Genomic DNA, 22,458 nt, shown 5'->3' with positions numbered 1-22,458 from the left:
AGCAGGCACCATCAGAGATAGCAGGTAGCTCCAAGTCAGGGGAGGGTGATGGGGTGTGGGGACTAAGACTTTCCTCCACCTGCTGGCCAGGTGGACTCTGCTTTCAGGATGAAGGAGTTCTTTTGTTGGTGGAAAGGACTGTGGGGGGACAGACCCAGGTTTTGGAGCCAGATTTGGGATTTTTTTAGCCTCAGTGTTCCCATCTGCACTATGGGGTTTGCGGAAGATGCCAGTCTCTCGGGGTTGTTTTGAGGACACATTGAGGTAATGGCCCAGGAGGCCAGGTAGTGTGATCTCCGTCTTACAGCCAAGGACCCTGAAGCCCGAGGTCACCTGATTGGTGAACTGGAATACATCTCCAGGCCCGCCTACTTGAATCTCCGTGATCTCACATGGTGCCATCCTCCTGCTTGGCAGAACCAGAACGTCCTCCGAAACAGCTCTGGGGTCAGGTCTATGCTAGCAGGCAGCAGAGGAAAGCCAACATCCCTCACCCCCCCCCCACCCCCGTCCCTCCAGGACAGGCTGGAGCATCCTGCCCTGAGCCAGCTTTGAGTGCAGTCCCAGGTTTTCCAACTAACCCTGAGAAATGGGGCCCACCTCTGGAATCAGGAGCTCTCAGGAAACCTGGGGTGTGGACGACACGGGCGGGGAGGGTGGGGTGGGCTGCAGGGGGCTGCCTCTCTGCTCTTCCACTCTGGTGTTTTAGTATCTGGCTGGATGAGAGGGTGCCAGCACGGTGGAGCAGGTTCTTCCTGCTTTGGAAACAGGCAGGTACACATCCATCGCTTCGGTAACTGCTAGGGGAGGCTGAGGCAGGAAGGCTCTGACACCTGTTCACGCTGGTAGCAACAAAAAGTGCAGTGCCACTGCGCTGAACGTGGACACACGCCTGTCAGAGGAAAATCCTCAGCAACTCCCACACTCAGATGAGGAAACCAAGGCCCAGAGAGGTGGAGGGCCTTGCCCAGGGTCACACAGCTGGTGAGTAGCAGAGCCAGGTAAACCCAGGTGGGTCTGACTGCAAAGCTGGCACTGCTTCCTCAGCGGCAGACAGCCTCCCCACGCGTCACCCCTTGATCACCAGATAGGCTAGCAAAAGGCCCAGGGATCACACGCCTGGGTTGGCAAGGGTGGCATGTGAACAAGGTTACTCGCCACAGCGCTGTTTGGAACAGCGAAACCATCTAGATGTCCATCCAAAAGGAGCTGAGTCATCCATGGTATGCCCATACTATGGAACTACGTGCACATTTTATTTTTTTAAAGATTTTATTTATTTATTCATGAGAGACACAGAGAGAGAGAGAGAGAGGGGGGGGGGGCAGAGACACAGGCAGAGGGAGAAGCAGGCTCCATGCAGGGAGCCCGACGCGGGACTCGATCCCAGGGCTCCAGGATCACGCCCTGGGCCAAAGGCAGGCGCTGAAACGCGGAGCCACCCAGGGATCCCCTTATGTGCACATTTAAAACAACTAGGAAGCCCTCTGTGTGTTTAAATGGGAGGATTCCTATGGGGCCCCTGGGTGGCTCAGTCGGGTAAGCGTCCGATCCTGGTTACGACCTCAGGGTTGTGTGATCCAGCCCCACGTCGGGCTCTGAGCTCAGCGAGAAGTCTGCCAAAGTTTCTCTCCCTGTCCCTCTGCCCCTCCCTGCGCTCCTGCTATTTCTCTCTCTCAAATAAGTAAATAAATCTTTAAATGGAAGGATTTCTAGGATTTATTGTTCAATGGGGGAAAAAAAAAACAAAGTGTGGAACAGTGTGTTAATATGCTAATTTGGCTTACAAATAGGGAAAACTATCACCTCTGTTTGCATTTGCTTGAACACGCGAAAACAACTTCTGGAAGGGTGAGTGAGAAACTCAGGTGGTTTCCTGGGGTGGCTGTGAAGCAGGACTAAGTCTGTAAGTAGGATGGGAACGCAGAGGGAAACTTTGCTTTTTCACCATTCTGTAGCTTTCTCCCTGTTTCCTTAGATCCTTATTTTGGAATAATTATAGACTGATAAGAAGTTCCAGGGGATCCCTGGGTGGCGCAGCAGTTTAGCGCCTGCCTTTGGCTCAGGGCGCGATCCTGGAGACCCGGAATCGAGTCCCACGTCGGGCTCCCGGCATGGAGCCTGCTTCTCCTTCCTCCTGTGTCTCTGCCTCTTTCTCTCTTTATGTCTATAATAAACAAACAAACAAACAAACAAACAAACAAATAAATAAATCTTAAAAAAAAAAAAAGAGAGAAGTTCCAAAAACAATGCAGACAATTCCTGGGCACCTTATTTTTTTTTTCCTGCCTTCTTTTCCTTTCTTTTCTTTTTTTTCTTTTCTTTTCTTTTCTTTTTTTCTCTTCTCTTCTCTTCCCTTTCCTTTCTTTCCCTTTTCTTTAATTTCTCCCCGCACCCCCGCCCCAGGAACCTTTTACTCACCGCAAACCCCATTGTGCAGATGGGAACACTGAGGCTCACTTTCCCGAATGATAATATCTTATAGGCAGCACATTACCAGGAGCAGCAGATTGCACTTTTTTTCTCTCTGGCAATCTTTTTTTTTTTACACTTGATTTTTTAAAATTGCAGTAATAAAATTCACGTAACAAAAAAACTTACCATCTTTACTGTTAACAGTACAGGTCAGCGGGGTTAAACACATCGACGTTGCTGTACACCTGCTGCCACCACTCATATCCAGAACTCCTTTTGTCTCCTAAAACTGAAACTTTGGGGACACCTGGGTGACTCAGTCGGTTGAGTGTCAGAGTCTTGATTTCGGCTCAGGTCGTGATCTCAGGGTCGTGAGATGGAGCCCCTCGTGGGGCTCTGTGCTCAGTGCAAAGTCCGCTTGGGATTCTCTCTCTGTCTCTCTCCTTCTGCCTCTGCTCACACTCTCTCTTGTTCTCTCTCTCTCTCTCAAATAAAGTCTTTAAAAAAAAAAAAATCCTGAAACTCTGCCCCCATTAAACACTAGCTCCCGAGTCCATCACCGTCTGAAACCACTGTTCCACCCTCTGCCTCTATGAATTTGACAGATAAGTGGAATCAAACACTTTGTGCTTTTGCGACCCCTTTATCTCAGCATAAAGTTTCATCCACGTGGAAGCCTATGTCAGGACCTCCTTCCTTTTCAAAGCTGAGTAATATTCCTTTATATGGGTGTGCAGCCATACACTTTGTCCGTCCACCCACTGGTGGACACTTTGGGTGGCTTCCACCTCTCAGCCATTGTGGCTAAGGCCTCTATGGACACGGATGTACGAATATTCTTTGGGTCCTTCCTGTCAGTCCTTTGGGGTGTATCTCCACAAGTGGAATTGGTGGATCGTGTTTAAGGTTTTGAGGAACCATCGTACTGTTTCTTACAGCAGTTGCACCATTTTATATTCCCACCAGCCATGCACAAGGCTTCCACGCCAACCCTTGCAATTTCCTGGGGTTTGTTGACAGTAACCGTCCTAGTGGGTAGGACATGGTATCTCGCTGTGACTTCTTCAGTTTTGCACACACAAAAACTATTCCTGGTGCATCATGGAGGTGGCCCAGGGAAGACGCAGAACCAAGGACATTGCTGAGAGGCTTAGCCACTGAGGTCCCTGTGAGGCTCAACTAGAGAAGGGCTGATGTGAGGGCACCGCTGAGGGTGACAGACCAATCCACAGGACAGAGGAGGACTCTGGTGGGGAGGAAGGTGGGGAGAGTGTTCATGTTCTTTTTTTTTTTTCTTTTTGAGGGTTCATGTTCTTAAGGGGCGGAGGTGCCACCTCTCCTGGACCCTGTGAATGAGTGAGTGAGGGGGGTTGCCACTCCTTTGGCTGCTGATCCCCAGAGCACTACTTAGCCACCACTGCCCTGCATTAGGAAGGGACACTCATTACTGCATCACCCAACTAACCAGGGGAAACCAAGGAAGGATGGGCCAAGCAGAAGGCAACTTTTATCAAAGCTTCTCCCTCTCCCCTTTGCCACCTACTGATTCTACTTGCTAAATAGCCCAAGAATCCACCTGTTCCTCTCCATTCTCTTGCCACCTCCTTAGTCCAAGCCACCTGCATCTCATCTAGGTTATGACAACAACCTCCAGATAGAGCCTCCCTGCCTCCACCCTCACCCCTGCCAATCCCCAGTCCAAGTATTACCCCACATGTACCCAGTACTCATTTACTTAAAAGACATAGATGGTTCCCATTGTTCTCAATATAAAACTCAAATCCCTCAACCTGACTTACAAGTACCCCTACAACCTGGCCAGCCTTCCAGAACCTGCTCGCTCAGCACCTAGAGCTCTTAGGTGTCCAATTAAATGTCCTTATCCCTCTTCCTCTTGAACTCTGGCTCCAGCTCTTCTGATCTTTGCTCAGTTCATCAGGAGACCCATGCTTTTGGTCAGCCTCAGCTGACCAGCCTCAGCTGTTCTCTCTCCACCCCACTCATTCTGTCCTGCTAAGCGACGCCCAGTCTCCCCAGATGTCAGCTTAAATATCCCCTCCCAGGAAGGCCACCAATCCTCCCAGCTGCCCGCTGTGTCTCACCACCCGATGCTCAGGGCCCCTGTCTGTCACTGCGTGTTTAATGCCTGTCTGCCCTGCTCAGTGCTAACAGGTGAGTCCTGCCTTGTGCATTAGCACGCATCCTGTCATCTCTCCCTGAATGTCTGTGGAGTGGGTGGTGGCGTGGGGAGATAACCAGAAAGACCCCATCCTCCAGAAGATAGAGCATAGGCCCTTGGCTCTGCTCCCCTGTCTTACTACTGAACCAGCCCTGGGCAGATAGACGATAACATTTGGAAAACAGTGCAATGTCTCCTGATGCAAAATCCTGGGGTTCATTCTACACGAGGGGTGCCACTGAGCCCCACTAACACAGGGACATCCTCTCCCCATGTGAGGCTGCCCTGGCTGCCCCCAGAAAGACGATAATTGGCTGCTGAGGGTAGAGTAGGAAGGAGGCCTGGCTCTCTTGGCTGGACCGAGAGCTGCCCCCTCCCCTTCTGGGAAGGGCAAAGAGGAGAAGATGAGAACCCCTCTCAGCATTTGCCCAGCTGGAGTTTGCAGGTAACAGAAAGGGAGCAAGGAGGGCGGCATCCCCTTCCTTGGGGAGGCTGGGCTGAAGGCTTGATGATGGAGGCTCCCTAAGAAGAAGGGATTCCCAAAAGGCCTCTTTGGGGGGTCAGGGGTGAGTCCCTCCTCTTGTGCAGAATGTGGGCAGTGCCTTGAGCTCAGTAGGTCTTTGCTGTTGAGCCTCCTTCAGGGAGCTGTTTTGGGGGGGCCTCCCCCATGGCTCACCCTGTTGTCTGGGATGATGCAGGGCCCCCAGAGGAGAGGGTCAGGCTTGCTCCCCAGTCATCATGTGGGGGCTCTGAGAGCTCTGGCCCTGCGAACTCCCAGGCCCTGGCCCCCTGTCTCCCAACCACGTAGGCAGAGGAGACCCGTGTGGTCAGAGGTCCACATCTGAATTCCTTGATTGCTCAACAGGCTTTCTAGGAACAGCCTTCAAAACAGAAAAGTGGGGACCCCACCAGCCCCAGAGAAGCAAGGAAGGGAAAGAGGGCAGGAAGAAACCTGAGTCTGATAGCGGCCTGCTGAGCACAGATTCCACAAGGACCTGCAGTTGGACCCCGGGCAGCACCCAGGAGCCCTGGGCAAGCCCCGGGAGGGAGTGGCTTGCGCTCCAGAACCCAATGGCTGGCTTCGAACACGGTCCCTGCCCTGGGGAAGCTGTGTGCCTTGAGGAAAATTGCTCAGCACTCCTGGGCTTCAGCCTCCTGTGTCTAAAATGGGGATGCTAGCCCTCAAAGTGAGTTGTTGGGTTGCCAGGGATGCTTAGAAAAACGGCTGACTCACAGAAAGCACTCAGCACCGCCTGCCATTGTGTCCACTCTCCAGACGCCAATTGACTCTTGGGCCTCAATTTGTTCAGCTATAGGATAAAAGGGTTGGATCAAATGGTCTCGGAGTTGCCCTCCAGCTCTGGGATTAGTAACCCTGCGTACATCAGTCGGGTTATTTTGGTTGCATGCAGCAGACTTGCATCTCGGGCTGAACCCTGCAGAAAAGGATTAAGGGATGAAGAGGGGGTGGCGTGCTCCCAGAACTGAGGATAGGCGCTAGAACCAAGGAGGGGGTCCGAGGGCAGGGCAGTGACACCTTCAAAGGCCTTCTCCAGAAGACCAGCACCAGGAGGGGTTCATGTGCTGGCATCAAGCTCTGGAGAACCCCCCATCCCTTAACCCGCAGAGGGCAGGGCTCCGGATCGACAGGCCTGCCTGGCTGCATCCGGGGGAGACCACGTCCTCAGGGGGCGACAGGGTGCTACCGCCCACGGGAAGGGGAGCCAAGGCCACAGGGCTGAAACCAGCTGCCATCGCCCCACCCCACCCCCAGCCTGGGCGATGTGACCGAGGAATAGAAGCCTTGACTTCTGCCTCCACCGAAAACCAGGAACACACCTAGAAAAACCAGGCGTGGTTGCTGTTGAGAGCTTTGAGATGCTGTCTTTTCCAGCCGTCACGATCCCTGGGCGTGGGTTTTCTTTCCCTCGTCTCCAGAAAGTCTGTCTCGGAGGATCCCACCTGCTTTCCAGACTGGCAAAGGGAGGTTGGCAGCACCTTGCCACAAAGAAGCAAGACTAACTTTGGTGACCCTTGGCTTCTTCGCCTGTGAAACAGAGGTCATTCTAACACCAGCTTCCTCAAGGCTGCCGTGAGGCTTGAGGAGTTGATAATTCACTCTACAAACACCGACTGAGCACCTACCATGTGTTGGTCATTATTCTGGATGCTCGAGATACAGCAGTGATCAAAATAGACACCTGCCTTCACATTGTTTCCATTCCGGGGAACACGTGCAGAGCTACCACCGTGATGTGGGGGCTCTAATTATTGCTAAAGTGTGAATGACTTTCACCTCCTCGAGCATGCCTACAGCAGCAGCAGCAGCAGCAGCATGCTCGGCTGGCAGCTCCAGGCCACTTCTGTTGGGACGCATCCATGAGGACTGTTCACAAAGATTCCATTTCTCTTCCACCTGGGCACGTGTGATCCGCTTTGGCCAATGCAACAGGAGCAGAAGGGCCGGGTGCCCTGGGTGGAAGCGTTAAGAGCAGCACAGCTCTCCGTGTCTCCTCTGCGCAGCCATGGCTCTCATGGATGCATGTGACCAGATAGGGTCCTGCAGGCCTGGCCTCATCAAGTGTCCTCCATGAGGGCATTGCAAGTGGGCACGTGGCTGGTGACTGTAGCATAGCCGAGCACGGACTGCTGGGTAAACTGGCCTTCCACACTGAGCCCCGTCAGAGACCCCTGTAGTCTAGTCTCTGTAGCTGTGTCTTAGCAGGTCCACGGGAAGCAAACACACAGGTCATCAAGCAGAGAAGGCAAAGGTAGAAACTCTCTGCCTTGTTTCCTCACTCTGTCAGTGGGGGGTACGTTGGACACTTGCCACAAGGGTGACCCCAGCTTCACCAGCACCGGCTCTAGGGTGTCCCATGACTGCAGGTCCTGGCACAGCCTGGGATGCACACACCCACCCCACCCCACCCCCAGCCCATTGCTGTCTCCACCCTCTTGTCCCTTTGGGGCTGGAAGGACAGCAATGAGGGTTTAGGGTCAACCACTGAAGCCACAGCAGGTGGAAGCCAGGCCTACAAAGAGAAGCAGGCCCTGGAGATGGAGCAGGATGAGGAGTGACACCCCGACTTCTCCATCCTTCGGGTGGTCCAGGAGCCCCCAGAGCCTCCCATTGGCAGAATGAGTGGGGAGTCAGGGAAACACAGCCATACAGGGCAGGGGAAGAGCAAGGAGTGTGTGTAAGGCAAACAGGCTCCCCCCATACGACACCCACTTCCCCGTACATAACTCTCTTGGCCAGAGGCTGCTTTTTCTCCCACATCTCACTGGACCCAGAGCATGGGGCTATGCTACCCCCACTTCCCTTTCACTGTCCCTCTTGGTCGACAACATAATTGACTCAATATTCATCCCTTTCTTCCTTACTTGCCTCCAATCTTGGTACCAGGAAAATTTAAAACTCACTTTCCCAGCATCCTCACAGCTACGAATGGCCATTGACTTATAAGTAGAAGCTTCAAAGAATGATGCTTTTTTTTTTTTTTTTTTTTTTGTCTTGATTAAAGGGAACAGAAGCATGGTTGTGGCCACCTCTTTCCCTTTCTTCTTTGCCTGGAATGCCATGAAAATGTCTGGAGCTGCAGCAGCTATTTTGCAGCCATGAGGGGGGGGGGCGGGGGAGCCACTACATGGAGGATGGCGGAGCAGAAAGAAAGATCCTAGATTGCTAGCGACACTTTTCAGATGTTAAACCAGACCAAGGTGTCTGGCCTCCAGACTTCTCAGGGCGTGGGACCATTAAGGCCTTTCCTTTATTGCTTAAGTCACTGCTAGGCTTCTATCCCTCACCCGACGAAAGCATTCCTAAAACAGATAGGGGCAACGTCACCTCTCCAGCTCCGAGAGCCAGGATCCCAGGAGTAAAATTCACTCTGTACTTCTTCACCCTCCATGTCTCATAAGTCACAGAGTCCTGGAGATTTTATCTCCCTGGTGTCATCCTGTCCTCTCCTTGCCATGCCCACCACCTGTTTGGTAGGTCGGATTCTCCTGCTCCCCCTCCTCTCCTGCGTCTCCAAGGCCTCACCCCACGGCAGCTGGAGGGATCTTTCTAAAATGCAGACACTGCACATTGGGTAGTGTCTCTGTGTGCCTTAGAGACCTGTGCGGCCTCCCCACTGCCTGCAGAATGAAACCTAAACTGCTTAGCAAGGCAGGCACAGCCCTCGTGATTTGGCTCCCCCAAACCCTAGCTATTCTCCTCCTTGAGCCTCTGCTAAAAGTTGCCCACAGTCACATCTGGTGTCACAGCGCGAGCCTTGGCATCCCCCGGCCCCGGCCCAGCGCAGGGGCCACCCAGACCCCAGGGCTCATCACCCCTCCTGTCCCAGCCTCTTCCCCTCTTTGACCCCCTTCGTCCCCACCTCTGCTCCTGCGCCGTCTCGCTCTTTCTTTCTTCCTCCCTCACCAGAAAGCCATTCTTTGACAACAGGGCCGCGTGCGTGGTTCGTCTCTATATCCCGGCGCCTGACACACCGCGGGGGCTTGATAAATGTGTGTGCAGGGAGAGTGAATGAGAGAGTGAGTGAATGAGGCCGCATCCAGGAACCTGTGAAGTCAGCTGCGGGGAGGACGGCGCGGCGATGACCTAAGTCTTTGAAAGCTGCCTAATAACCTGGCTTCCTGGAGCTTTGCCCGGCCGGCCCCGGGGGAGGAGGACACCCTGCCCCCGTGTACACAGAGCTCAGTCCTCTCCTCCCGCGTAAATGTTGTCTCCAGCCACCTGCCACCGGGGAAGCATCTTGGAGCATGATGTCCCCGACGCCCCCCCACCCCCGCAACGTGTTTCATCCCTGGAAAGGTCCCCTTCCTCCTTCTCAGAGGGGGTGGGTGCTGGCTTGCAGCTTCCGTGGCTCGGGGACTGACACGGGGCCCGTCGAGGATGGGAGAGGGAGAGTGGCAGGGTGAGCGCCCCGGCGTCCCCCTGGCGACACAGAGCGCCGTTTGTCCTGCTGGTGAATAAATGATCATCACGTGGATCACACAGGCCTCCTGTTACACAGCGACTCGGCGCCAAGTCTCCCAAGGCGTAGAAGAAGGCATAATCAAGAATTATGGGACCCGGTAAAATGAATATTGGAATCAATTAGCTCCCTTCAGATGAGAGGCGCTCATAGAACATTCATTATCTTAGCCCCGCTGTGCGTGGGGGTGTGTGTGTGTGAGAGTGTGTGTGTGTAGAGGGGAGACCTGCTTTCTTACAAGTGGCCGTTGTCACCCTCTGAAGAGCCTCCCACGCAGCCCCCTGCTTTCTCCCACGGCCGTGTCCCTCTCCCCGGCGGGGGGGGGGGGAGGATACAGATGACAAGAGATCAAAGGCGCAGTTATTAACTCGGCCACAGTCCCTGCCATGCCCGCGCCACCTCCGTGCGTGCATTTGGACGACGGGAGTAAGTTCTTCTCAGCTGCAGCTGTGGCGTCAATGCAATTTTAGGTTTCGCTCAGGAAACAGCAGTTCCTTAGCTGATGTATTAAATCAATTAGACGCCGGGGGCCTCAGAGGCCATGCCAGCGTCCCCGGAGCGCCGGTCGCGGGGACCGTGAATCACACAAGTGGCAGGACGTTGGTGCTCAGTCAATTCCGAGTGACGCATCCCAAAAGCTCAAGACAGGGCATGGGAGGGAGAAATAACAAACAGACCCCGGCTAGCGTGTCCTGGGGACCAGACGGGATGGAGGAAGGGTCTGGAACAGGAACAGCTGCTTTCTCTCTGCTGTTTCCTTCTTAGTTTAGTTCTATGGAAATTGTTGTCTGAGAAAGACTCTGATCGCTGCCTTGGAATAAACCCAAACCTGTTCCCACCCTTCCATCCCCCCCACCCCCTCCATCCCCCCCCCTCCAAAGCCAGCACCTTCCCACCCGGACACCCCGCCCTCCCCGGCCTCCCAGCCCGGGCCTCCCTTCCCCAGCCCTCCGTCCAGGGCTCCACACTCACACCAGCATCATCTCTCTGCAAGATTTGCCGTGTGGCTCAAACCCCAGCTTTTCAGTTCCTTCCATGACTCCCACAGCTCTTAAGAAAAGACGCAGCTCTGGGATCCCTGGGTGGCGCAGCGGTTTGGCGCCTGCCTTTGGCCCAGGGTGCGATTCTGGAGACCCGGGATCGAATCCCACGTCGGGCTCCCGGTGCATGGAGCCTGCTTCTCCCTCTGCCTGTGTCTCTGCCACTCTCTCTCTCTCTCTCTCTGTGTGACTATCATAAATAAATAAAAAATTAAAAAAAAAAAAGAAAAGATGCAGCTCTGGGTTTATCCCAGCCTCAGCTCCCACCCTGAGCGTCCACTCTCCCTCCCCGGGCAGGCCCAGGCTCCTGGGCTGTGCCTTGGCCCAGAAGGCTCTTCTCCACTGTTCCCATCATTTTGGTCCCCTGCCTCTTCATACCTCCTCCGCCCAATCGGGGAATCCCTCAGCCCCTGCCTTGCGGAGAGTTTGTCATCACCTGCTGACTTGTCCAGACATCTCTCCTCTTCGGTTGGTAGCTTTCCCAAAGGCAGACTCTCAGGCCTTTGTCTCTGTCTTTAGCTCAGTGCCCAGTATGGCAAATGCTTAATCAGTGAGTGTGGCACAGATGAATGAAGGAGTAGGGCTTGTGACACAGGAAAATCTGTGTCTTCGGGCCCGGTGCCAGAGGGTGCAGGTGAGACGAGGCATGGGCCAGATGGAGATGGTAGAGAAAGACAGGGCGACGGAGGGACCCAGCATCGGGACCAGGGTTGGTGCCTTTACCTGCGTGTTGCTGCTCAGTTTGGCGACCATGTGAGGATGTAGTAAGTGGGTCTGCTCAGGATACAGCCCATCTCCGCAGGCAGATGGGAAACACCAGCTGTGTCCCCCTCAGGCTGGTCCAAGGGGCTCGGGATGGTGGCCAGTGGCACAGAGGGGAGAGATTGGCTTGACGGGCCAGAGACCTAGGTGCCAATTGTGACCTGCCACTAGCTACATGTTCCTGCGAAACTGCTTAACCCTTTGGGCCTCCAGCTGCTCCTATAAAATCAGAACAGCACCCACCTGGTGGGTTTGTTGGGCATGTACCAGAGGACCTGGGGGGTACAATGGCTTGTAAATCAAATGGCATTGTCACCATGCTGACCAGGAACCCAGGTGACAAGACAATATCTGGTTAGAAGAGCTGGAGAGGACAGTGGGAACTTATAATGACCAGAGCCTAGTAAGGGGTCCCTGAGCTCAGCCACAGGAGGTATGAACTCGGGCTCTTACCTCAAAGCCCACATACAGATCTTACAGCGGGGGTCGAGCACGGGAAGCTTAGCTGAGTGTCTGTGCTCAGCCGTCACCTTCTAGAGCCCAGATTCTGGTTCTCCGCTGACCTCCCACTTGGCGGACCAGCTGCCATGCAGGTGCAGACATGAAGCCGGAGCCATCCTGAGAGCCTGGCCCATGCCCCCCTCACCCGCCGCTCCTTCCTTCTCCTGCCCCTCCCAGGCCTCAGCCCGCCAGGAAGGGGCTCCAGAGCACACCCCAGGCTGGGGGCACCTGTCTGGCAGAGCCAGCTGCAGCCCGGCGTGGCCCGAGGAGGCCCCCAGCTCCACAGGGATAGCTCTTCAGCAGTCTTGCGAAATTAACTCAATGCCTCTTTCCATTGGGGCTCACAATCCATCACAGTGCTCATTTCTGCTTTTTTATATCAGAAAATAATGGCAATTATGCCTTAAATAATCCATGTTTACAGTTTACATTTAATTTATGGAGGGATAGCAGCCCGGGGCTCCGCCTGTGACGACGGCTTTGTTTTCTGTTTGCCTTTTTCCCTGGGCGCCCTTGCCAGTTGGGAAGAGGATAGTGTCTGGAGGTTGGGGAAGCAGGGCCAGTCTGCAGAATTCTGACTACTTCTTTGAAGCAGGTCAAGAAATACTGAGGGATCCAGACCCAGCTGGGATAGGAACGAAGAGGGTGGCGTGAAGGGGAAGGCAAAGCCCCAGCAGAAAGGCCTCGCTCTCTTCCCAGGAGGCGGATCCTTCTCAGCCCACTGACTGGAGAAGTTGTGGTCTTGATCAGCGTGGCCCTGTTTTTGACAGGCCCTTTTCTACTCTGTCTGGTCAGTTTGATCAAAATATTGTCAGCCCCCTCTCAGAATGCTTCAGAGGCTCCCTGCAGCTCTCCAGATAAAAGTCAAGTTGCTTAGTTTTACTCTGTAGTGCTTAGCTAATTTCACAGTACCTAACCTAGCTCTATGGTACTTAGCTCCTTGTACCTCAATTAGCTCTACAGCTCTTAGTTTAGCTCAGAGTGCTTAGTTCTATAGTACTTAGCTTAGTTCTACAGTACTTAGCTTAGTTCTACAGTATTTGGCTTAGTTCTGCAGTACTTGGCTTAGTTCTGCAGTACTTGGCTTTCTATAGTACTTGGCTTCGTTCTATGGTACTTGACTTAGTTCTATAGTACATAGCTTAGTTAGCTTAGTTCTACAGTATATAGATTAGCTCTAAAGTACTTGGCTTAGTTCCATGGTACTTAGCTTAACTCTAAAGTACTTAGCTTACCTCTATAGTCACTTAGCTTCATTCTAAAGTACTTAGTTCTATAGTACTTAGCTTAGTTTGGTGGTACTTGGCTTAGTTCTATAGTACTTAGCTTAGTTCTGTACTTGGCTTAGTTCTATGGTTCTTAGCTTAGTTTACGCTACTTCACTTAGCTCTGTAATGCCTAGTTTAGTTCACAGTGCTGCTTCTCTCACCTCCACCTCAGGTGGTCATCTCTTCCCCCCATCTTGGACATCATTCCCCCACTAGCCAATCCTTCCAGTCCATCTTTCAAGGGACACCTTCCCTGAGTACAGCCCTCTGCCACCCCCACAGCACTCCACCACCTACTTTACGGGGCCTCAACTGTGGATTTTCCTGGCTTCCCCCTTCTCTGGACTACAAACCTTGTGAGGCTAGCAGCCATGTCTCAATGGACTCCATCCCCCCAGAACCTGGTGTGGGGCCTGGTACTTAGAGGCAGAATGGTGCCCTAGGGCTGCTATAACAAATTCCCACACTTCAGTGGCCTAAAACAACATAAATTTATTAGCCTACCTTTGTGTCATTCAAAAGTCCAAAATGGGTCTCTGGGATTACAGTTAAGTGTCTACAGGGTGGTGTTCCTTTCCAGAGGCTCTATGAGAAAATCCATCTCCTGGATTTTCCAGCTTCTAGAAGCCACCTGTGTTCTGTGGCTCATGCCTCTTCTTTCATCATCAAAGCCAGCAATGGCTCTGTCATATTGTATCACTCTGAACTCTGGCAGCTTCCTTTTAAGGACCTTCGTGATTATGTTGGGCCCACCCAGATAACCCAGGATAATCGCTCATCTGAAAGTCGGCTGATTAGCAACCTTAATTCCACTTCATCACAGAATGTAATATACTTACAGGTTCCCAGGATCAGGACACAGGCTTGTTTGGGGAGCCATTATCTTGCCTCCCAAAGACAGGATTCAAGGTTTGAACAAGGATGAATGAGTGGGATGACCTGCAAACTTCATGGATGGCCCCCATCCCCCCAACAATCACTTAACCACTTCCACGTGAACATCCTTTGTGCCTTTTCGCCTTTAAAAGGGCTAGAGAAGCCCTTAAAAGTGCTTCTCTAGACTCACATGCTCAGCAGATGATCTGCTCAGAGAAAACCAGCCACGGCTGGGCTGCTCGCTCAGTAGGACCACCACGTTTCATAAAAAAACGTGCCTGTACCCACCCTCCCACAACCCTGCGGTCAGCGCCCTGCTGCCCTTCTCTCCCAGAAGTGGTTTGTCATTCCCCATGAACCCCAAATGCACCACCAAGAGTCTCCTCTGAGCGTTCACTCCTTGCTCTGATACCTTTGGTGAACTCTCCTGGCACAAGTGGGTGGATTCCACTCCCAAGAACCATATATAGATAAGAATCTGAATTTCCAATGAGAGTCTTTTGGAAGTTGATTACTCATTATCGAAGCACCCAGAACAGGGTCTCTTTAAAGAGCAAGTATCCAGGAGCATTTTAATACAGGAGTCGGTGCACAACTTTGAGAGGGGCCAGAGGCATTGTGTGGAGGGCACTGAACACTCTGTGGCCCACGGAAGCCAGCCAGGAAGGCGACGCACTGCCCAGTCCCAATCAGGACTGCACTGCCCAGACCCAGGCAAGCAGGCAAACATCCTTTTAGGCCAGTAACGTGAGACATTTCACAGTAGCGTCCCACAGTTCTATTTGGACAGCTCCTTCTCTCAAGCTCAGACCAGAGTTAGCTGACTCCCCCCACCCCTCCACCCCCCCCAAGCCCCGCCACCGCCCCACCTTCTCTTTCTATGTTTTTCTTCTGGGGGTTGCTAGAGCAACCAATTTATTTCTGCAAGAGCATTTTAACTTTCATCAGATGTTCAGTTTGACAGCAAGTTTTCCTTCCGGGGGTCTGGCTTTTCGCAAGCCAGCACGCACACGCTCTTTCCTGAGCCCACTCTTCTCTTTCTGCTGCCCTAGCACGTATTTACTCCGGGGTGGGTGGGGTGGCAGGAATCGTCAGGGGGTAGAAAAACCAAACTTTAAAAACAAGGCTTTTGGAGGAGAGAGAAAAACAAAGTAATTACATTTCCAAGCCTGCTGTCATGAGATAATAAACTTGTAGGGTCTCCGGAGAAGTTTGCCACACAAGTGTGGATTCTTTCTGTTTTTGTTTTTTATTTTTTTAAGCAGGTATTTGTTTTCTTTTTAATTTTTTTAAAAGATATTTTAAAAGATTTTATTATTTATTTATTTTAAAGAGAGAGAGAGAGGAGGAGGAACACAAGGAGAGGGACAGTTGGGCTCCACACTGAGTGCAGAGCCCAATGCGGGGCTCGATCCCATGACCCTGGGATCGAAACCTGAGCCTAAGTGAGAGTCAGATGCTTAACCCACTGAGGCCCTCAGGGGCCCCCAGTGTGGGTCCATCTTTACTATCCCCCACCCCCTATGGCTCAGGAGAGCTATTTGTTTATCTTTTCATTCAACGAATATATATTGGGCATTTCTCTGTGCCTGGCCTTATGTTGGGGGGTAGAGGGTCAGAAGTGAATAAAACAGAGATGGCCTCTGCCCTCTTGGGGTTTTCGCCTTGTGTGGGAAAAGTCAAGACCCCTTCTCTGCTTATTGCAGTGTTGAGTGATGAATCCGTTGCCTTGCACCTGACAGCCCTCGAATGTTCATTGCGTTAGTGTCCTAGGGCTACAACTACCACAAACTGGGTGGTTTAAAACAATACATATTTATTGTTTCATATTCTAGAGGATAAAAGTCTGACATCAAAGGTGTTGACAGGGTAGGTTCCTCCTGGAAGCTCTGAGGAAGAATCTATGTCACGCCTCTCCCCTAACTTCTGGTGGCTGCTGGAAATCCTTGGCATTCCTTGACTTTATGTCTGTGTCAGTCCGTTCTCTGCCCGTGTCTTCCAGGCCTGTGGGTCTCCTCCCATCCTCTTGTAAGGACACTTGTCAGACTGAGGGCCCACTCTAATTCACGATGATCTCATCTCAAGAACCCCAACTTGATTACATCTGCGAAGAGCCTTTTTTCCAAATAAGGTCACATTCAGAGGTTCCGGGTATTAGGCCACGGACATTCCCTTTTGGGGGCCACAATTCAACCCACTACATCTGCCAACTGAGTAAATAAATGGGCCGTCTCCTTTACCCTTCATAATCCCTCATCAAAGAGAATTCAAGCAACCCAAGGCCAGACACTGCTACTGCCTGGAGAACCACGTGTAACTCAGATGCTCCGTCAGAAGCAAACCCTCTGCTTTTCAGCCAGCTCACTTTTTGGGGTGTTTGTATTTACCATCAGCTTCTCTGAGGTTGGTTAGAACTGTGGCCAGAGCACAGCATTTCAGGTAGAACTGACTCATCGTCTACCACAGAGAATTTGAGTCATAGTTGCATGGCCCAGCCTCCGTGCTCTCCTGCTCCCGACCTCCTTCCAAAAGCAATTAATATTCCAATATCTGTGCGTGAGGAGGTGGGTTATGATGGTTCATTTTATGTGGCTAACTTGGTTGGGCCAAGAGATGCCCAGAGGCTGATAAAAGAGGATTTCTTTCTTTCTTTTTTTTTTTTTTTAAAGATCTTATTTATTTATTCATGAGAGACACACACACACACAGAGAGAGGCAGAGACAAAGGCAGAGGGAAAAGCAGGCTCCATGCGGGGAGCCTGATGTGGGACTTGATCCCAGGACTCCAGGATCACACCCTGGGCCAAAGGCAGGCACTAAACCGCTGAGCCACCCAGGGATTCCCCTAAAAGATGATTTCTGAGTGCGCCTCTGAGGGTGTTTCTGGAAGAGGTTAGTCTTTGAGACGGTAGACTGAGTAGAGATGGTCCTCTCTAGTGCAAGGGGTAGGGGGTGCATCATCCAATCCACTAAAGCCCTAAGACAGAAAGACAGAGGAAGAGAGAGAATTCTCTCTCTATTCTGGAGCTGGGACATCCATCTTTCTCTGCCCATGGACATCAGACCTGGTTCTCATGCCTTTGGGTGTAGGCTGAATTATACCACCAGGCTTCCTGGTTCTCCATCTCGCAGACGGCACACCCTGGGACTTCTTGCCTCCATAATTCTGTGAGTGGATGCCCATAATAAATCTCCTCTCCTATACGTGTTTCTCTGGAGAAGACTAAAACACAGGTCAATGAGAAAGGCTCCTCCGAATGCCTTGGTCAAGGTATCGGTGACCTGGCATCCTATGCCTGGGGACAGACATCTCATAACACCCACCTCATTCACAGGCAGCCTCCTCCTCACACTCCAGCCCACACTGAAGACCCCCTGCCATCGTGATGACACCAGCTATGGAAACTGAAGGGTTCCAGCTGCTAAAAAGTGGGAGGGTAGTCTGTGCACCCACCTCTCAGGGCAGAGAGGCTCTAAGCACAGGGGGCCCTCTGCAGGGTCCTTCAAGGGTCTCAGACACATCTGTCTTTCCAAGTTAACCACAAGCACCCACACTTTGATTGTCCACCCCGGGGTTTTGTCTCCTAGAGACTCGGCCCCAGCCCAGTTCCTGCTCCTACAGACCATGCTCCCCTCCAGGATGAAGAGTCCATCTGCCATGATCCAAGATGGGCAGGAAACCAGGCCCCTGGGTCAGGCAAGTGACATTGCATGAGGAAGGCAGAGAGGGGTGTGCACAGGTAGGGCACATTCACAGAGTCGGGAGCCCCAGCTTCTGTTCCCAGGGGCTAACAGGGGTGGTGTGGCCAGACCTGGGGTGTCAGGGCTGAGGCCAAGATGCTGCCCCTGCATGGGTGAGTTGCTTTGATAACCAAACCTGAGAAGGGCCCCCCCTTTACTAGAGAGTCCCGACTTCAAAATGCCCTGTCTCCCCTGCACCAAAACCGCCCAAGGGAGTGTGGGGGTGGGAGGGCCCCCAACCCTTGGACCCTACAGGCCAGGGTAAGCCATTCTCTTTTTGTTTGTGGGCACCAGCATTACCCTGTTAGCTCTTCAGCCCCCAGGGCCTCTTTATTCTTCTCCCAGGGGTCCCCCTGTAAGCCACTTTAGCCTGTGCTCTACTCGTAATAAAGTCCCAAGGCAGTTGAGTTTAAAGACACAATTATGCATTATGGATAAAGGGCACCTCGGCATCTGCGCGTGCTCTGTGGCTTCCATCAGTGGGCCGGACAGGTCTGTCCTCTCCCCTGCGCCACAGGGTGAGCCGAGGGACCCCGCGATGCCTGCAGCCCCTGAACTAAGCCCAGGGCTCCCAGCTGCTCTCCCCGGGATTGTACTACAAACTGATGAATGTTAGCGACCTGCATCCCCGTCTGTTAGCAGCGATCACTAAGAGGCTCCCAAATGCTAGGAGTTTGGGGTTCTTTTTTTCTTTTCCTTTTTGCCTTTTTCAAATATTTATGAAGAGATTTTCCATTTATCCTGACACATCTTCTCCACCGTGGGTGTCAGCTGGGAGGGCTCAGACAACAAACTCCAGAAGGTATTTTCCCTAAAGCAGCATCTGGCTCCATTGGCAAGTGCAGCGGGCGGCTTGCTGGGAATTGGCCGAGGCAGAGGGAGGAGGAGCCTGGGGCCGAAACAGAGGGAGGAGTGGATGGGGCTGGGGCATCCTGAGAGACCCAGGTACGTCTGCCACTTGACATCCCACAGCCCCCAACCCCCATAAGAGCCAGGCACAGGACCACCACGAGCACCCCGTCTGCATCTCATCCTTCGTGCCCTCTGGTCTGATGCCAAAGCTCCCTGACTTTCCCAGCTAAACCAGTGAGGGGGGTGGTGCATGTGACCAGCTCCCCATAGCAAATTCCAATTATCAGTGGGATAAGGCGCTGGAGAAGAAGAAGCTGGCTTGGTCTCTGCATTCCCAGACTCTCCCATCCCGGGAGGCCTTCTGTAGGCAGAGCCAGAGCCCTCCCTCATTTGCCCTGCTGGGCATTTGTCGCCTGCTGGGTGAGAAGGCAGACAAATGGCAGGACAGCATGACCCACGCTGGGGACAGGGCAAGTCAGCTTGGTTACAGGCCTAGAAGTGGCAATGAGAGTCTTGTAGAATCTCCCAGATGTTCACCAGCATAATGACTATCTTCCCCCACTCGCCCTGGGCACAGCCGCCCAGCTGACACCAGGAGCCCCCAGCCCACCATTTCCTATTAGTTACCACAGAGACCGAGCCAGGCATTGTGTTTGCTGGCAATGAATTTAGTCAAAAACCAAACACTTTTCAGAGAACTTGTGTCCAAAGGTATTATGGCTTCGTGCCCTGATTCTTTCCCAGCTATACATCAGGAATCACTTGGGAGTTCTAAGAAATATTGATGTTCAAGTGTCATTTCAGTGTGGTCAGAATCTCTGGGAGTGGGGCATATATCCCTTAAGCCCCCTCTGCCATTGTCAAGGGTTTGCAGGGTGGCAAACTATGGAGCTATGGCAAGAATGTGTTCCCTGGAGACGGCCGGTCCTAGGCCAGAGTCCTAGCTCTTCTGTGTACTAGCCTCCACCTTGAGTAAGTTACTTGCCCCCCAATGCCTCTGCTTCATCTTCTGTAAAATGGGGAAACTACATCTTTGTTATTATAAAGTGCCACAGCACACGTAACGTTTCAATAAATGAGAGCTGCTGTTAATCCTATTGCATCACAAACCCATTATGTGGGACAACAGATTGTTGGACTTAGGTGTGCCGAGGAGCCCAACGGGGCGGCGGGTCAGGGAAGCAGGAGACGTGGCACCTGGTTCCAGGATGCTCAGAACCATCACCTGCGGAACTGCCTCAGGGCCTCCCCTCTGGGTAGGGGCTGCAAGAGGACAGGTGCCATCCTCCAGATGACAACACCCTCTAAAGATACGGCACCAGCCAAAGAATATTTCTCCTGAATTTAAAAAGATCTGAAGCACTTAAGATCTTTCCTCTAGGAAGCCAATTCATTTTCCACATCCCCTGTTTATCTGGAAATGGTCTGTTATCAGATCCAGCCAAGTGTGGAGCTAGATGGGAGCATCTGAACATGCGCTCTGCCCAGTGCTGCCTTGGTCTAGGGGGGGATGAAGAAGGCCCAAAGGCCATGCCAGGAAGCAGGTACTTCCCAGCAGACACACCAGAGAAGACCCCAGTGATTCTGCAAACCATTTAAAGAGGATCCCAAAGTCAACCCCAAAAAATAACCTTAGGTGCATTGATCACCCATACAATAAGTATTATTTCTTATTGCATATGATGTGCACCTACCAGTGACACCTGCTGATGCCAGACCACCTTGACTGGGTCAGCTGGGGCCACACACCCTACACATTGTCTTCAAATCTTCCAACGGCTCTCCCAGGGCGGGTGCTGCTGTGCCATGTGGTAGCTGGGGAGAACTGAGGAACTTGCCTCAGCTCTGAATCCTACACCCCTGGTGGCCTCAGGCCCAGCTATCCTCTGGCCACAAGATTTCAGAGAGTTTTGGCAACAGACAGCAATGATTTTAATAATGTCTTTGTCGGGGTGCCTGGGGGGCACAATCGGCTGAGCATCCGACTCTTGATTACAGCTCAGGTCATGATCTCAGGGTTGTGAGATTGAGCCCCACATCGCCCAGCGTGGAGCCTGCTTAAGATTCTCTCTCCCTCTCTCTCTGCCCCTCCTCTGCTTGTTCTCTCTCTAATATTAAATTATTAATGTCTTTGTCACCCAGAAGATCCACATTCATAGGTTCCCAGAGGACAAAATGAACTAACAGAAAGGGGTCCACTGGGAAAAATCCAGTATTTCTGGGACTGGAGAGGATAATGGGAGCTGGTCTATGTTATAAAGGAAGCTTGAGTTTTATAAAGTCAGAGATTATTCATAGAGGAGGATACTGAGTAACTTAAACTTAACTGTTAGGGGGTATTAATGAGTAGAATAATGAAAGCTACCATTTATTAAGCACATATTATTTTTAAAATTTTTAAAAAGATTTTATTTATTTATTCATGAGAGACACAGAGAGAGAGGCAGAGACATAGGCAGAGGGAGAAGCAGGCTCCCTGCGGGGAGCCCGATGCAGGACTCGATCCCCGGACCCTGGGATCACAACCGGAGCTGAAGGCAGACGCTCAACCACTGAGCCACCCAGGTGCCCCTATTAAGCACACATTAAATCAAAATTATAAGCATGGGTTCCGGAGCCTGACCGCCGAGGTTCACAATCTGGCCCTGTAGTGTACATCCTTTGGCAAGTGATTTACCCACCCTGTGCCTTCCTTACCTCTATGGTAGGATGAGATCAATAATACGCCTGTCTCGAAGAGTTCTGGAGGAAACCAAATGAGTTATGTACAATGTGGTAAGGCATTTAGAATGGAGCCTGGTGCTTATGAAATGCTCAGGAAACATCAGCTATTAGCACTGTCCAGGAAGTGCCTTGCCTGGCTTCTTTAATCCGCAAACGGATTAAAGAACCCCACCAGGCAGAGTTTGGCTCCCCACTCTACTGAAGCCCAGAGGGCTTCAGCCACGAGTCCAAGGCCACATAGCTGCAAACGGCAGAGCTCAACTAGAAACCTGGGTCACCCTGAAGCCAGTGACCTTCCCTTTCCTGTTCCCAAGAAAAGGCCACGGAGAGAAAATCAGCAAAGACCTAGTGGCCCTTTGAAAACAAAACGAGTGGGAATAGCCAAGACAGGAGGCGGAGTGCAGATATCCCATTGATATCTGCGATTCAGAAGGACATCTGCAGTGTAAAGCAATCCCTCCCACTCGGTAGCAAGCTCAGCTCCCAGAGGGCCCAGAGGAGCCGGCCCCATCCCCCCGTGGGCAGCCCAGAGAGCCAGGGAGGCAGGGGGTGCAAAGGAAGGTGCCACTCAGGAGCCCAAAGTAGCCAGATGGACCCCGAAGCAGACCTCGCATTCCACAGCCGGGCACTTTGTGGCAAAGTTCCGCACGAAACGCTCCCTGTTCTTTCAGCTCCTGCACAGGGCTGTTATATTTTAGGAACTAAAAGCTCCGCTTTGGCAAAAGCACAAATGATCCGCGTTAGTGGCAGGCTGCGCTCTCGCTGACCATCTTCTCCACCCAGCCCCCCGGTTTCAAATGCTTGCACCTCCTCTGCCACCAATTTCTTCCTTGGAGTGTTCTTCTCAATCCTTTGAGAGTCGGCTCAGTTTCAGAGGCTGGCTGTGGACAAAGGAACCTCTTGGCCTGTTTGTCCTGTCGAGTGTTTTGAAAAGAATGTTCTCAGAATAACCAGCTAACTATCAAGCGTGCTGTGCCGGAAGCTTCGGCCAAGTCGGGCCATTAATATCAATATGCTCATCAGCGGGGCCGGTGCTGGCACAGATTCCAGCGGGGGGGACCGCCCAGCCGGCCACGGAGCGCAGCCCCTGGTGGGATCCGGGTTGAAAACACACAGGT

The sequence above is a fragment of the Vulpes lagopus genome, chromosome 12 (genome assembly GCF_018345385.1).
Source record: "Vulpes lagopus strain Blue_001 chromosome 12, ASM1834538v1, whole genome shotgun sequence".
NCBI lineage: Eukaryota > Metazoa > Chordata > Mammalia > Carnivora > Canidae > Vulpes > Vulpes lagopus.
The sequence above is the reverse complement of the archived record's forward strand: the minus strand, read 5'-3'. Positions refer to the sequence as shown.